We start from the raw sequence: 17,422 nt of genomic DNA on the forward strand, positions 1-17,422 counted from the left end.
AACTTTACATGATGACCTGACGACGACGCTATCCCAAATTTCATCCGCGGTACAATAACATGACAACCGTATCCACCATATTGAAAGTAAAATGGGAGAAGTGTTTGCCGCCCATAATGACCTCATAGATGCATACACTGACCAAGGCACTGACATAGAACAGATTAACCTTAAACTAGCGGATCTAGAAGACCGCTCAAGGTGGAACAACATAAAATTTCACAGAATCCCAGAAACCATTAATTCGGACGCCATAGTACCGCACTTACAAACATACATGAAAAACCTCATCCCCTCCTTATCAGATGTGGAACTCGCTATAGACCGTGCACACAGGTTACCTAAACTGTCGTTCCTATCGGCTGCAGTACCTAGGGATATACTGGCACGCATCCACTTCTACCATGTAAAAGAAAAAATTATGATTGCCGCGAGAAACACTGCATCATTACCACCAGACCAAGCAAGAATAAAATTATTTGCAGATCTATCTAAAGCCCCACTTCTCAACCGCAAGAAGCCTGTTACTATTACAAAAGCGTTGCGGAACCACGAAATTGGCTACCAATGGGGCTTCCCCACAAAGCTTGTTAAACAACAAGGAAGGCTCTTTACGATTAAATCCCTTGAGGCAGGCATTGATCTCCTGAAAGCCTGGAATATCCTACCGGCAGAATCTCACCAACCCGCTTCCAACCATATACAGGGCATGGAAGCTGAGTGGTCAAGATCCTGAGATCATCACCATCAACAACCACCCAACAAGCTGGGACTCTATCAACCACTAATGGCTGGCAGACGGCCCCATTACGACCATCATTGAACCCCAAGTTGCTCGTCAACATGACTTGCTATGCGAGTCATGTATGCTCCAATTCCCCCGTCACTCAGTAGCAATAAGTGCTACACATACCACTTGTATTTTCAACAAGTTTTTTTTACCCCCTTTCCCTCCTACCTCTACCAGTCGATAGTCTCAACCCCTCCTCACTCTAAATGCCGACCTACAAGATGGAACCTCCACACCAAACCAGCGACCGCATCCAGCACGATATCCCTTCTTTGTGGAAACTTCTCCAAAATGACAAAAAGATATGCCTTCACTCTGCATGACCCATAAAATACCTCCGCTACTCTGAATAACTCGCCTACATCCAGAACTATGATTAAAATCTCATCCTTAAATGTCCGTGGCCTCAATTCGCCATTCAAAAGATTTCTACTACAAAAAGAGGCTCGCTCCTTGAAAGCTGATATCATATTCCTTCAGGAATCCCACTTTGCCACCAACAAAATCCCCAACTTCCGCATACACCATTTCTCACCAATTTATATGGCAACCAACCCCAAAAAGAAAACCGGCGTCATCACGGCTATAAAAGATTTTCTCCAATACCACTACATTTCAGAAGTCGCAGACCCACAGGGTCGCTACCATATCCTGATATGCAAAATAATGGAATTCTATACACCCTGGTCAACATCTATGGTCCGAACACCAACCAATTGCAATTCTACAGTAAATGTATTGATGCAGCGCTACCCTGGATAAACCTAAATATCAATCATATAAACCCAATAACAATATTGAAAAACACTTAGGAAGTGACAAATCATACAAATGTATATAAGGTGAATAAATATAATCAAAAAGTGAAATGATCCTTAAGAGGATATAAAAGTGAAAAAACGCGTAAACAAAATGATGAAAATTAGTGAAACTGAAAAAAGTCCAAATGGACTAACAATGATGTGAAAAAATATATGTATAAAATAAAATTAATTTAAAAGTGAACCCCTGTAAATGGGATCAAGATTCTCAAGAGAAAACGTGATCAACAGGCTTTAAATATGCCAGAATATATTGTGAAAAACCAGTGACGTCTGTGAATCCCAGAATGCGGGACAAATATTCACAAGGTAACAAGTTCTGTGATAATCCCAAAATGCGGGACAAAGATTTATAGGTGACAAGTGATATGATAAATCAACATTCATATGTGACAAAAAATAAAAAAATACAAATAAGAATAATTAATGTGAGATTAAAAAATCATAAAATAAGTACAAAGAAAAAAAGTTCATAGGTGTATAAACACCAAAACAAACATATATTTGGACTCTTCAAGCTTCTTAAAAATGTGAAGGTGATAAAATGGATAAGCATAACAACCAATAGGAAATAATCCGTAAGCTGCTGAATTGCCCCCTCACCTCCTTGCAGTGACCCAAAGGTGCCAAAACACTTGTTGAAATACCAAAAGGACTATCCACTTTCAGATTCCCCTAACAGGATGATATCCATCCGAAATGGTGATATTCCTTCATAGGTATACGGATAGAAGCAGCAGGTCACCTATTTGCTGTGACGGCATGCTGGCTCTTGAGTCTCAGAAGAGGAGTTCTCAGTCTCCACATAACAAGTGCTCAATGGACGGTTGCAGAGTTCACTGGGTGTTGTAGCCAGGTAGGATTCATTACTGAATATTTGATGTACATCAAGGAGCACTTCTTCATCCGCACATTCGACCGTTCCTTCATCAGCTCCTCCTCCGACATATAAATTTCAATTAAAAAAAAATTGGTCCATTCATCACGAACCGCCATTTCTTCCTATAAATACAGGGGATAAAACATCAGGCTGCAAATGGCATACCCCAACTGATGATGTACTCGTTGTACGAAATGCGTCTTAGAGGAAGCCTGCATGCCCTGACGTTACGCCACCGGATCACGGAGGTCCGGTGGCCACCATACCTACACCAGCTGGTCAATGCTCATAGCAGTTTTTAGGCTGCTTGTTTGTTGAGTCTACATTAAGGCTTTGCCTTATGTGAGCTTTTAATCCCCCAGAGCCCCCTCCCCCCACAGTGACCATTCCCTTATCCAGAAGAGGTTGCGTCCATATCCTTAAAGGGGTCTTCCAGACACAGTACCAACCTTGATGTTATCCATCCACCCTGGGCCATCATCTCCAGTACCAACGTTAAGAAGGACTCCGGGCGGATCTTCATTGATTTATATACTGCGCATATTCTATGCGTATCCAGTGAGTGCGCACTTTAACTATATGCCTGCCACTCATATGGACTGTAGAATTACACCATATCTGGATTACCAAAAGTTGCCTTGGACACATCATATAATAATCTTTCCTCGCTATTTTTATATCTGTATATTATTCCTATTTGGGACTTTATGTATTTTAAATATTTGATTTTATTTATTTGATACATTGTAATTTACGTGTATTTTATCTCAGTATCTCAGCGCTGCACAAATTCTATACAGATCTCATTTATTGACACAAGTTTTTGGAAAAAAAAGAAAAAAAAACAAAACTTTTTTTGTCTTTTTTTATATTTCAAAACCTTCTGAGAAAAAATGAGATCTGCAAAATACTCACTATGCCTCTTTTTAACCACTTCCAGTCCGGACACATTTACCCCCTTCCTGACCAGGGCAATTTTCAGCTTTCAGCGCTATCAGATTTTGAATGACAATTGCGCGGTCATGCAACACTGTACCTATATGAATTTTTTTAAGACAGATAAAACTTTATTTTGGTGGTATTTATTCACCGCTGGGATTTTTATTTTTTTTTGCTATGTAAATGAAAATATCCAAAATAATTGAAAAAAAGTGTTTTTTTAATAAAATTTTGCAAATAAATAATATTTCATCATAAATCTTGGCCAAAATTTATTCCGTTATCTTTTTAGTAAAAAAAAAAAAAATAAGCCAAATCAGTTTATAACCAAATATTATAATTTTGAAACATTTGTTTTTACATTTTTTTTTTTTTTTTTTTTTTTTTACATACTGTCACCCTAGCAGTACAGTGTCACCATGGTGACACTGTACTACTTTTGGGGGGTGATAAAAAATTTTTTTTTTTTACACTGATTGCATTTACACCCATATAGGATGAAAAAGCAATCATTTCTCTTTCTCTCTGTCTGCATTCTTGCAGCCATTGAGAACTACTGAGTGAGCTGTGATTGGTCACAGCTTGTCACATGGTACAAGGCTGTTGTGAATAGCCTTGTACCATGTGACCTCTGTGATCATTCACAGATTTCACACGTAGTAAGCAATGATGTCACAAGTGACATCTAGCTTACTACTTTGCATGTGCTCACTGATTGGCCAATCAGTGATCACATGATCGGGACCTCGTACAGAGGTCCCATCCGACGATCGGTGTTTCACTGTGTCCGGAGGACACAGCGGGCACCGGATCGCGGTGCTGCGCACTCCCGGGGAGCGCACACAAGCAGGGTGCCACCGTCCAGCCGTTTATATACAACGGCCGGTCGGGAAGTGGTTAAATTTCTTGGGGTGTCTACTTTCCAAAAAGGGGTCATTTGGGAGGTTTGGTGCTATCCTGGCATTTCAGGGCCTTCGAAACTGTGATAGGTAGTGAGAAAGTGAAATGAGGAAGTTACGCATCTTCAGGCTTTCAAAGTGGTCATTGGATTTCAGGCTCCTGTATGTGGCTAGGCTCCCAAAATATCTTACACATGTGGTATCCCCATACTCGGGATAAGTAGCAGAATGTACTTTGGGGTGTAATTTCACATATACCCATGGCTTGTGGGAGAAATATATAATTTAAATGACAATTTTGTGTAAAAAAAAAAAAATGTTTTTGTCATTTTCCAAAATCTTGTGGAAAAAAATAAATATTCCATGGACTTAATATGCATCTCAGCAGATAGCTTAGGGTGTCTACTTTCTGAAAAGGGGTCATTTGGGGGTGTTTGTACTATCCTGGCATTTTAGCACCTCAAGAAATGTGATGGGCAGTCAGAAAGTAAAAGCTGTGTAAATTCCATTCTCTATACCATAGTTTGTAGATGCTATAACTTTCACACAAAGCAATCAATATATACTTATTGGGATTTTTTTTAACCAAAAACATGTAGCAGAATACATTTTGGCCTAAATGTATGACAACATTTTAGTTTATTTGTATATTGTTTATGACAGAAATGAGAAAATATTGTTTTTTCAAAAAAAAAAAAAAACAACATTTTCAATTTTTTTGTTTATAGCGTCAAATATAAAAAGAGCACAGGTGATCAAATACCACCAAAAGAAAGCTCTATTTGTGTGAAAAAAAGGATATAAATTTAATTTACTGTATGTACTGTATTGCATGACTGCTCAATTGTCAGTTAAACTAGCGCAGCGCTGTATAGCAAAAAAATTATGTAAATTGCAGTATCTATACCATAGTTTTTAGACGCTATAACTTTCACACAAAGCAATCAATATACACTTATTTGGATTTTTTTTTACCAAAAACATGTAGCAGAATACATTTTTGCCTAAATTTATAACTAACTTTGAGTTTACTATATATTTTTTATAGCCAAAAGTAAAAAATATTGTTTTTCTTCAAACTTTTCAGTCTTTTTTTGTTTATAGCGAGAAAAATAAAAAGCGCACAGGTTATCAAATACCACCAAAAGAAAGCTCTATTTGTGTGAAAAACAAGAATGTAAATTTTGTTTGGGTACAGCATTGCATGACCGCGCAATTATCAGTTGAATTAGTGCAGCGCCGAGTAGCAAAAAGAGGCCTGGTCATTAAGGGGGTAAATCCTCTGGAGGGCAAGTGGTTAATTATCAATGGGCAGAATTGTTTAGTGTTGATTCAAAAGATGATAACAGACCTTTGCATAGGAATGTGTAAGCAAATTTGCAAGTGTGTAAACATGTCTAGAAAGTGCTGTGATATAATATGTTTTCACTGCTTTAATAGCTATAAAAAGCACTTATACAGGATGGTTGAGCATTTCAATTCTATTTGGGTTTAAATGACAATAAAAATGCAGCACAAGCCCAGCTATCCAGCTGTCTTACAGAAAACAATCCATATGTTTGATACCCTTTCATTCTTTACTGAATCAGAGCTTTCTTCCAATAACTTTCTACTGTTTTAAATGCTTATTTCCACATTTTGTGTCTGCTAAGATTGCAGACAGCAATTGCATAGTCAGTAAATTGGAAATGAAAAGCACATGAATTATATCTACCTGCCATTTATGATTTATGATTTTCAAGTGCAGTCAGTGGACCCATTCAAGGACAGATGTTTTGTCCTTTTGGACTCATCATTTTTAGTATGCACGTTGATTCTACATTAATTCTTAGTTAACTGCACAGTTTATCCTTCATTTCGTTGCCCCATATTTCTTTATGTAATATGTCCTATGTGATATACTGAATCAATAAGTTTAAATCTGCGTAAAGGGATGGGCTAAAACTATCCAATGTGGTTAGCTGCGCTGTGTAACATATTTCTTTGGATATTGACTACAGCAGTCATAATAAATCCCACAGTGCTTCTGTTTATTTTAAAGTCCTGCTATAGATGACAACAACTCTCTATGGATACTCAGTCTGCAAAGAAAAATTCAAAATGCAAAAATCAAGTAAAACTATTGTATGTTGTTAGACAGGTATTATACACTTGAAGGCATAATTAAAAAGGTATATATAGAAGTAATATTTTAAACAGCATATATTTCAGGGTTTCTATTGTGTCTCTAAAAATCAAAGTTATGAAATATCATGCCTGTATTGTCTTCATAGCTAATTTCCAGTTTATGTCTAACAACCTCATATAATAAATTGCATTAACGTGAACTCTGTAATTTGGACCCAATAAAAGACAAGGAGAGTGAAAAGCACTAGTCACCAATATTTCATTTGACCTCCTGCAGATGATCTTTTTCCATTACCAACTTACATTGCCCTGTTGGACACTGTCTCTGTTTGGAGGTGGCAATCTTGGTAAAGGCAGGGCTTTTGTTCCCTTACAACAAAGCACTGGTACTACAACCCAAATAAGATAAGGAAATATCTGAGAGCAGTTGGGTGAAGGATGAGCAGTCGCAGGTATAAGCCGTGTACCGGGGTGGGCTCCCCAGGATACAGTGAAGTCACGAACGAGGAAAGCAACCCCAACACCAGCTTTTGCCACAACAGAATTTTACTTAGATGTGGAAAATAAACACAACCACAAATGCTGGAAACATACAATAAATTTACATACACCCAGCCCAAAGGCTGAGACCCTTGTGCTGCACAGCACGGCACCTTCTGATGGATGAAGATAGAAACTGAAGTAATTTACCTACTGGCAGGCACAAATAAGCTGCCACACCTTACCTGTTATTACCCTAAAAGAGCAGGAATCAGTGTATGGGTGTATGGTATGGGCTAGCCCAGGGGTGGGCAAACTTTTTAACTTGCGGGCCGCAATGGGTTCATATATTGGACCCGGGGGCCGGACCAAGAGTAGATGAATGATGTGTATGTCATCCATAGTAAGTATAGTAATATTCCCCCATAGTAATTCATCCCCCATATAGTAATTCATCCCCCATAGTAATTCATCCCCCATAGTAATTCATCCCCCATAGTAATTCATCCCCCATAGTAATTCATCCCCCATATAGTAATTCATCCCCCATAGTAATTAATCCCCCATATAGTAATTCATTCCCCATATTAATTCATCCCCCATATAGTAATTCATTCCCCATAGTAATTAATCCCCCATATAGTAATTCATTCCCCATATTAATTCATCCCCCATAGTAATTCATCCCCCATAGTAATTCATCCCCCATAGTAATTCATCCCCTATAGTAATTCATCCCCCATATTAATTCATCCCCCATATTAATTCATCCCCCATATAGTAATTCATTCCCCATATTAATTCATCCCCCATAGTACTTCATCCCCCATATAGTAATTCATCCCCCATATTAATTCATCCCCCATATAGTAATTCATTCCCCATATTAATTCATCCCCCATATTAATTCATCCCCCATATAGTAATTCATTCCCCATAGTAATTCATCCCCCATATTAAGTCCCCAAGTCCCCCCTGTGTCAATTCACTTACCTTTGCTCCGCGCGTTCCTCTCACCGTGTTCCCGCGCCGTTCCGGTGTAGCATGAAAATCTGTCTCCTATGAGGATGTGTCCCCCTCGACGTATCTGCGCATGTGCCAGTTTCAGGCATTAGCAGCCGATCGGCGATCTCCGGCACATGCGCAGATACGTCGAGGGGGACAGATCCTCATAGGAGGCAGATTTTTATGCTACACCGGTCTTCAGGGCGGACTGTGAGAGGAGCCTAGCGGGAGCCTAGCTCCGCGGGCCGGATTAAAAGGTCCGCCGGGCCGTATACGGCCCGCGGGCCGTAGTTTGCCCATTGCTGGGCTAGCCTGTGGTGCAGCACACCAGTTTACAATCTTACACAAATCTACAGTATTCCCCCTCCCATAATTGGTCCTGTAGCACGTGCCTGAGTATTCCTTCTGAGCAAAACACCAGTCTGGCTTGAGTTTGTGGGATTTTATCAGCTCTCCAATGTGAAATGTCACTTTAAGTTGTGGAGTTCTTACAATAATCAGTAACAACACTTGTGGCCTGACACAAACAGAGACCCTAAATAAATAACTATAGGCCTGGATTCAGTCTCAAGGCGCCAACACTGAAATGAGGTGCTGTCAGGAATGGACTCAGCACTGGTGGTGGGACTCACCTGCCGTGTGGGCTGCAGTACCAGGGCTGACCAGCGGGTGCTCTCAGCAGCCAGAAGCGCACTCCTGCAGTCAGCCAACACCTGAAGCTGATTGCTGGAAGTGTATTTAAGGAATGACCAGGCCTGTGATCAGGGCCTTGGTGTATGTTTACCATGAGCCCCTGTACCTGGTATCCTGTGTTCCTGCCTCGTTGCTGACCCTGCTTTGATCCTGACCTCTGCTGACCGTCTCCTGTTGAACCCCTGGCTTGCCTGACCATCCTTCTGCCTGATCCTCGGTACCGCGCTGCCCGCTACCTGCTGAACCTGGCTTGTGACCCCGACCATTCTCTGCTTGCTCCTCCTGTGCCACGCTGCCCGCACGATACCGACCCGGCCTGTCTGACTACGCTTACTTCACCCGACGATCCATCCATCCCGCACGGATCACCTTTAGTAAGTCTGCCTGCCTCTTCCCATCAGACTCCGTTCTTGCACTCCCCTGCCAGTACTCTCTACCACAGCCGGACGCAATCAGGGGTCACGACCTGGTTCCAGTCTGCACCAAGTCCATCCCCACCATCAGGGGCCCTGGTGAATAGCAGGCTGGGACTTAGACCCCACGCCCTGAGGAAATCCGTGCTGTGGGCTGCTAGAGACACCGCCAGGCGGCACCTGACAGTACCTTACGGCCTGCCTGACCATTCCACCACTCCAGCCTGACTACGCCTGTGTTCCTGAAGCCTGCTACTTCCCTGTGTCAGTCCACACATTTCTGGTCATACCCGGATCCCTAACAGAACACCAAGGCCAGTCCTGACCAGATGTGGCTGCACAGGGAAGCCATCTTGGCTTATTGTTGTGAAGGATGCATCCTGAGGATGTTGTATATTTGTGTCTGCTAGTCTTTGATGACAGAGATTATGCCTATGAGACTCTGAAGGAGTATACCAGGGATCAGCTGCTAGAATGCATACGGATCGCTCATTTTCTAGTGGATCAGGGCACAGAGTTCTCTGAGGTGCAGCCATTGATTCAGGTTTGTGCAGAGTTGGCTTCGTCTGGTGCCCCTGAGGGAAGGGATGACTTTTTGCCGCCATTTAGTGCAGACCAGGTAGAGTCCCTGGTATGGTTATTAGAGGATGATGTGGATTGCTTCTTGGAGCATTATTCTGCATGTTCATCACAGGTGCTTAGGGATTGTATAAACGCAGTGCAGTCTTTGACCAGACGGGCTTTGTGTAAGCTGAGCTTTGTTCAGCCAGTACTGCAGACATGGTCAGATTTGTTACATCCAGCCTCAGTCAGCTTGCAACAACCCAGTCCTGCTTCTAACCATTACTCTGCTCAAAGCTCTCTTCCTCCAGTTCCCACAGCACCCCCAGTGACAGCCCAGTATACCCTGCTAGCTACCACATGTCAGTCCCCTGCTCCCACTCGCTGCACCTATCCTGCCTTTTACCCTGTAAAGAAGCCCTCTGTAGCAACTGCTCCATCCTTTGTTCCATCCTCCGGCTCTTCCCTGTCTTTAGCTGCTCCATCCATCCGTTTACAGACCTGCATTCACTTACAGTGCTCCAGTAACTAAACCCAAGAAGAAGCAAAAATTCTTTCCAACCAGTACCATCCTACCAGTATCCAAACCGGTCAGCCTGCTGTCTGAGGACCAGCCTTCCTTTGTCCAGCCTGATGCCCTGATGCCCGATGACTCCATGCCCGCTGACTTGCCCGGGGACTTGGTGTCTGCTGTCGTGCCAGATGACTCGGTGCCAGATGACTCGGTGCCCGCTGACTTGCCCGGTGACTCAGTGCCCGCTGACTTGCCCGGTGACTCAGTGCCCGCTGCCCGTGGTTCTGCTAGATGACTCGGTGCCCGCTGTCATGCCAGATGACTCGGTGCCCGCTGTTGAGCTTGGTGACTCGGTGCCCACCGTTGAGCTTGGTGACTCGGTGCTCGCTGTTCTGCCAGATGACTCGTTGCCCACTGTCATGCCAGATGACTCGTTGCCCGCTGTTCTGCTAGATGACTCGGTGCCTGCTGACTTGCCCGGTGACTTGGTGCCCGCTGACTTGCCCGGTGACTCGGTGCCCGCTGACTTGCCCGGTGACTCGGTGCCCGCTGACTTGCCCGATGACTCGGTGCCCGCTGTCGAGCTTGGTGACCAGGTGCCCGTGGTTCTGCCAGATGACTCGGTGCCCGCTGACGTGCTCGATGACTTGGTGCCCGCTGACTTGCCCGGTGACTCGGTGCCCGCGGTCGTGCCAGATCACTCGGTGCCTGATGACTCCGTGCCCGCTGACTTGCCCGGTGACTCGGTGCCCGCTGTCATGCCAGATGACTCAATACCCGCTGTCGAGCTTGGTGACCCGGTGCCTGTGGTTCTGCTAGATGGCTCGGTGCCCGCTGACGTGCCCGATGACTCCGTGCCCGCTGTCGTGCCAGATGACTTGGTGCCCGCTGTCGTGCCAGATGACTTGGTGCCCACGGTTCTGCTAGATGGCTCGGTGCCCGGTGACTCGGTGCCCACTGACTTGCCCGATGACTAGGTGCCCGCTGTCGTGCCAGATGACTCGGTGCCTGCTGTCCTGCCAGATGACTCGGTGCCTGCTGTCGTGCCAAATGACTCGGTGCCCGCTGTTGTGCCTCTGTCCACTGCCCAGCTGGACGTGCCTCTGCCCGCTGCCCAGCCTGACGTGCCTCTGCCCGCTGCCCAGCCTGACGTGCCTCTGCCCGCTGCGCAGCCCGATGTGCCTCTGTCTGCTGCGCAGCCTGATGTGCCAGCCCCTGATGTCCTGCTAAACTGGCCAATAACTGATTCCCAGCCTGCTCCTGGAAATCCTGTGTCGGCGGCGTGATGTCACGGCGTGGTGTGGCTCCTCCTGACGCCCCCCTCTGAAGGACGTGCTGGAGCACGATACGCATCAGGAGGAGCCACACCACGCCGTGACGTCACGCCGCCAGAGCAACGTGGAGCTCCGGCGGCCATCTTTAATTACCAGCTGGTCAGTCCCTTAACAGACTACTGTCTGCAACGTTGTACACATGTTTTTACCTGATGCACCTCTTTGAATAAAAGTTTGGTTTAACATACTACACTATGGGAGTGTTCTTGTCGCCCCCTGGGGGAGTGTTCTAGCCCACAGACCCACTCCAAGGACGGATTACTACTTACCACCCAGGCCATTCGGAGTGACAGCATCCACTAGGACCATATAGGAGGACCTTTTGAGGAAAAGGACAACTTACCTCGGATCCGATAGAGGGAAGACCACCCATCACCTGGCATCAGGATAATTATACACAAGGCGCATTTAATATGTGCGTCCGGTGAGCGCGCATTTCATTACCACCTCTACAGGGATATCAAAGTCACCTCAACTATTCATACTCACCTGTATTTGCGGGACTACCCCATATCCTTTATTTTGTATCTATTATTTGATCCACTAAGGAATTTTGTATACCTATTGTTTACAAGCGCTGCACCTTTCACATATATTGTCTTCTCCATAGGTCATTGGTACCTATCTCTTGTGCGTAGCAGCTTGTTGATTTTTACTAAGGCACTTTTTACTACTTCTTGGGTATCGCAGTATATGCTGCTTAGTTCCTCTGCTCTCATCAGCATTCCTGGCAGCAATCGTCCTTTCTCTGAACAGGATCAGGGTCATGGACATGATCAGCTTCACTTCGCTGCAGCTCTGGTTACTGAGGGATGCTCTCACACCTGGATGCCATCAGATTCTCTGCTCACATGGCTCCTTCCATCACCATCCTCTAAACATGGCTTCTCTCTCTTCTTCCTGTTCTCTCTAAAATCTGTGTGAAAACCTCACCTCTTCATGAATATAGAAATATCTATGCAGTCTGAGGCTCTTAGAAAAACAGTGACATCTTGTGGCTAAATCGCAGAATGTCAGTCAAAACATTTAATTTACTCCACACAAACAGTATTCAAACAATGAGAGCTGTTTTCCCATCTCACACAGGCTGCAAACATAATAATTTAGAAAATGACCCGCAACTCCTTACTTGCTCTTAAAAAAATCTACAGAGTTCATTGGTTCTCCATAAAAGACAGAATTACATGTGGCAAATGTTAACATGTTTTAGCCTTTTCAGCCTTATTCACAAGGTTGTGAGAAATTCTCCCAATTATTTATCTCATAAAAAACATCTGTGTGGATGAGTCACTTATCCACTTCCCTGGAAGGCTTGGCATCAAGCAGTTCATTTCTGATAGAAGGGCCCAACATAGGGAGAAACTGTACAAGTTATGTGACAGAGCCACAGGGTACACGTACAGTCAGGTCTATAAATTATTATTCTGTCCCATTACTTTTGGTCCCTTAACCGTTTCAATACCGTGCAATTTTACACCTTCCTGCCCAGGCCATTTTTCAGGTTTCAGCGCTCTCACACTTTGAATGACAATTGCGCGGTCATACAACACTGTACCCAAACTAAAATTTTATTATTTTCTTCACACAACTAGAGCTTTCTTTTGGTGGTATTTAATCACCGCTGGGGTTTTTATTTTTTGCTAAATTAACAAAAAAAGACCAAAAATTTTGAAAAAAAAAACACATTTTTCTTTGTTTCTGTTATAAAAGTTTACAAATAAATAATTGTTCTTCATAAATTTAGGCCGAGATGTATTCTTCTACATGTCTTTGGTGAAAATAACCCAAATTAGGATGTATTATTTAGTTTGTAGGAAAGTTATAGAGTTCACAAACTATGGTATAGATCTGAATATTGATCAATCCTGAAGTACTGACGGCCAATCTAATTTCTTGAGGTCCAAGAATGTCAGAATAGTACAGATATCCCCAAATGACCCCTTTTTGCAGAGTAGACAGTCCGACGTACTTCATAAGAGGCATGGCGAGTTTTTTGAAGTTGTATTTTTTTGTCATAATTTTTCCGAAAATGAAAAAATGAAAAAAATTATTTTCACTATTTTTTTTTTTACATGCTGTCACCAGTGCAGTACAGCGTCATCATATAACTGGCATGGCAGTGAACAGGGACACTGACTGGTGACAGTATGAAAAAAAAAATATATATATTTTTTAAATTTTTTTATTATATTTAATTTTTTATTACATTTTGTTTTATTTTTTTTAAGATTTTTTTTCATATTTTACTATGACCAAAATAGTACAATAGTACAGTGATCAGTATTTTTTTTTTTTTTTTTTTTTTTTACACATAAGGTATAAGCAAGCATTTACCTGAATGAAATCGATTCATTCAGCTTTTTTTTTTTTTTTTTTTTTTTTGTGCTTAGCTGTGATTTGGTCACAACTAATCACAGGACATGTGCATGTCATTAGCTGTGACCATTCACAGCTAAGCACTAGTATACAATGGATGGCATCATGAATGAAGCCATCCATGTATACAACTGTCATGTGACCTGCTGTGATTGGTCACAGCAGGTCACATGGTACCAGCAACGGGAGTCCGTACTCGGATCTGTCATCGGCCGTGTCCGAGGTGCACGGCCTCCGACAGATCGCACTGCTGCGCCGCTCTGCACTAGCGCAAACGGCGCATGTGCGGGAGCACGCCAAATGGCGTGCACCCGGAATGGAGGAGCACATCTGAAGCCGCCAAACGGCCATTGGCTGGGCGGCTAATGGTTAACAAGTGGGAGGCACATATGCAAACTGTTGTAATTCCTACACCGTTCACCTGATTTGATTTGAATGTAAATACCCTCAAATTAAAGCTGACAGTTTGCAGTTAAAGCACATCGTGTTCGTTTCATTTCAAATCCATTGTGGTGGTGTATAGAGCCAAAAATTTTAGAATTGTGTCGATGTCCCAATATTTATGGACCTGACTGTATGCCTTCCACATGTACAAAGGAAAGGAGCACCTAACTGCACCCCCCTGACTCTCCAAACTATATTGGAACAAGTGGAAAAGTTGTGTGGGAACTTGTATTCCCACTCCTTGAAAAGGGTTATCATCTATACATTGATAACTATTATACCAGCCTGCCTCTTTACCAGAAGAAAACACTAGCATGTGACACAGCAAAGCCCAGTGCACACAATGAGAATATCGATAAATGACCATCCTTTTTTTTGCATGGTAGTCTCATATTGAAAATAAAGGGGTTACTAAAGTTATGAAGATTCTTGTACGACAGAATAAAAAATTGGAAATGATGTAATGTATTGTTTTGTATTTGTATTGTATTTTTGGATGAAAACTGTACTGATTAAATGAAAATCATACAATCTGATATCATATGAGAAAAATGTTCATGCTTGTTTTGTACTAACAACCAGATTATTGTGCGATCACGTCAAAAGTGTTTTTTTCTGACAATTTTCTGATCGTGTGTTCTAGGCTTAAGAGCTAACAGAAAGAGTCGGTGAGTTTGCAGAATGAAGAAGTATTGGCTATGAAGTGGAGGGACAAACAAGACATATACTGTATACACTGTCCTCAATCTACAATGACACCTTCGTCCAAATCCCTGGAAGGAATGGCCCAGTCCAGAAACCAGAATGTGTGCATGAATAAAATATGTTTATGGGGTAGTCAACTACAATGATCAGATGATCCAGCCCTACCTTTCAACAAGAAGAGCCCACCATTGTTAAAAAAAATGTTTCTATTTATCTTTTCAATTTGGAAATCTTTAAATCATATGTGATCTACCAGAATCCATGAGAGACCTGAATCTAGATACCAGGAGGAAGTTGTATCTGCCCTTTTGTACCCGGAAGGCCCGCCAGAAAGCATTTGCTCAGATGGATTGAGCAGACTCCATGGACACCATTTCCCCAATAAAATCCCTCCGAGAGAAATAGGTCAAAGACGTAAAAAAAAAATGTTGGGTGTGCTCCAGAAGAGGAGTTTGATGAGACACCAGCTATAATTGTTTCCAGTGTGCTTCCCAATCAGGCCTCTTCAGAGGTGATTACTTCCACCATTACCATACTTCTCTACATTATTAGTTAAGTACTGAATGGTGAACATAATACTGTCTTCCTGCTGTTTGCTTTCACATTCCTCATGCCTCTGCCTGCTCCTGGCCTGTTATTTGACCATGCCACTGCCTGTCGCCTAAACTGATCACACCTATGCCTGTTGGAACTGACCCTGACCTGCTTTCGACCACACCTCTGCCTGCCACCTAAATTGGTCATGCCTCTGCCTGCCACCCGAACAGACCCTGGCCTGTTTAACGACAATACTTCTGCCTGCCCCCTAGATTGTTTGTCAACCATATTTCTGCTTTCCACCTGAACTGACCTCAGCCCGTTTATTGACCACGTTTTCTGCCTCTCGGACTGATCTTTTGGGACTCATGATAACACAGGGGTATCATGTATGTGAGGGGATCCAGAGTAGTTTTTCCAACCAGAGAAAACAAAGTTTAGGTTTTTTCCAGGTTTCGTAAACCTCAGATTAGGGTCTGTAGACTGGAGGCTTCGAAGAGATTTGGGTGGAGAGAAGCCTCTACCCCTGTGCCCTGGTCCTACCTGACCGAGTCTGATATTTCTGCCAGCTAACCCTGACCTGCTAATTGATCATGCCTCTACCTGCTGCCTGAACTGACCAGAACTCTGCTCTCTACTTGTACTGACTATGGACCATGTTCCTGCCTACTGCCAGTACTGCCAGTACTGCCAGTACACATCTTTCATGCTTTGGGTGTGCTGATATTATCTTTGTCTGCTGTCTGTACTGGCTAAGGACAGTATTTCTGCCTGCTGGCTGGATGATGCCTTTCATTGTCGCTGACCACATCCCTACCTGCTGCCTGGACCATGTTCTCCTCTGTGGATAACTGCACTACTAAAACCACACGTAATCTGTTGTTTACTCTTTGATAAGCTGAAGAGAGTCATTTTGTGGGTGTTTCCAAGGTTCTGGTGCTCCAGGGCCTCAAAAATGTGATAGGCTGTCAGGAAATTAGATGTGTAATTTATGCCCCTAGAATGCCTGAAGTTGCTACTTGAATGTTGGGCCACTCTATCCGGCCAAGTTGTGGAAAACTCTCACACATATGCTATTGCCGTACTTAGAAGGAGTAGCAGAATGCATTTTAGGGTGTAATTCTTGGTATGTACATGCTGTGTTAGAAATATCTTTATACATTGACAACTTTCTGTGAAAAAAATTTTCAGTTTCTTTCCACATTTTCCAAAAACTTGTGGAAAAAAATTGCAGAAGACTCACTACACCTCATAGAATATATGTTGGAGTAATTTCTTTCCAAAATAGGGTAATTTTGTGGGTAATTCCATTGTCCTGGAGCTCCAAAATTGTGATAGACTGTCAGGAAATTAAATGTGTAATTTATGCCCCTAGAATGCCTGAATGTATACTTGGATGTTGAGCCTCTCTATGTGTCTAGGCTGTGAAAAGGTCTCACACATGTGGTATCTCCATTGTTAGGAGGAGAATAAGAATGTGTTTTGGGGTGTAGTTGCAAGTATTCCTATGCCATGTGTGAGGAATAACTTGACATGTTTGTGGAAAAAAAAACACATTTTATTACATTTTTTTAATTTACCAAAGAATTGTAGGGGAAAGTTACATTGTCAAAAAACTCTCCATGCCTCTTACGGAATACCTTGGAATGTCTACTTTCCAAAAAGGGGTCATTTGGGGGGTATTTGTACTGTCTTGACCTTTTAGGGCCTCAAGGCAGTCAGTATATGAGGATTGATCAATTTTCAATAATATGTAACAGCTTGTAGACTCTATAACTTTCACACAGACTAATAATATACATTGTTTTGGGTTATGTTTACCAAAGATATGCAGCAGTATAAATTTTGGTCTAAATTTATGACGAACAATTATTTATTTGCAAAAAGTTATAATAGAAACTAAA

Source organism: Staurois parvus, unplaced genomic scaffold (assembly GCF_062004578.1).
Source record: "Staurois parvus isolate SC_StPar_1 unplaced genomic scaffold, SC_StPar_1.0 ptg000318l, whole genome shotgun sequence".
Classification (NCBI taxonomy): Eukaryota; Metazoa; Chordata; class Amphibia; order Anura; family Ranidae; genus Staurois; species Staurois parvus.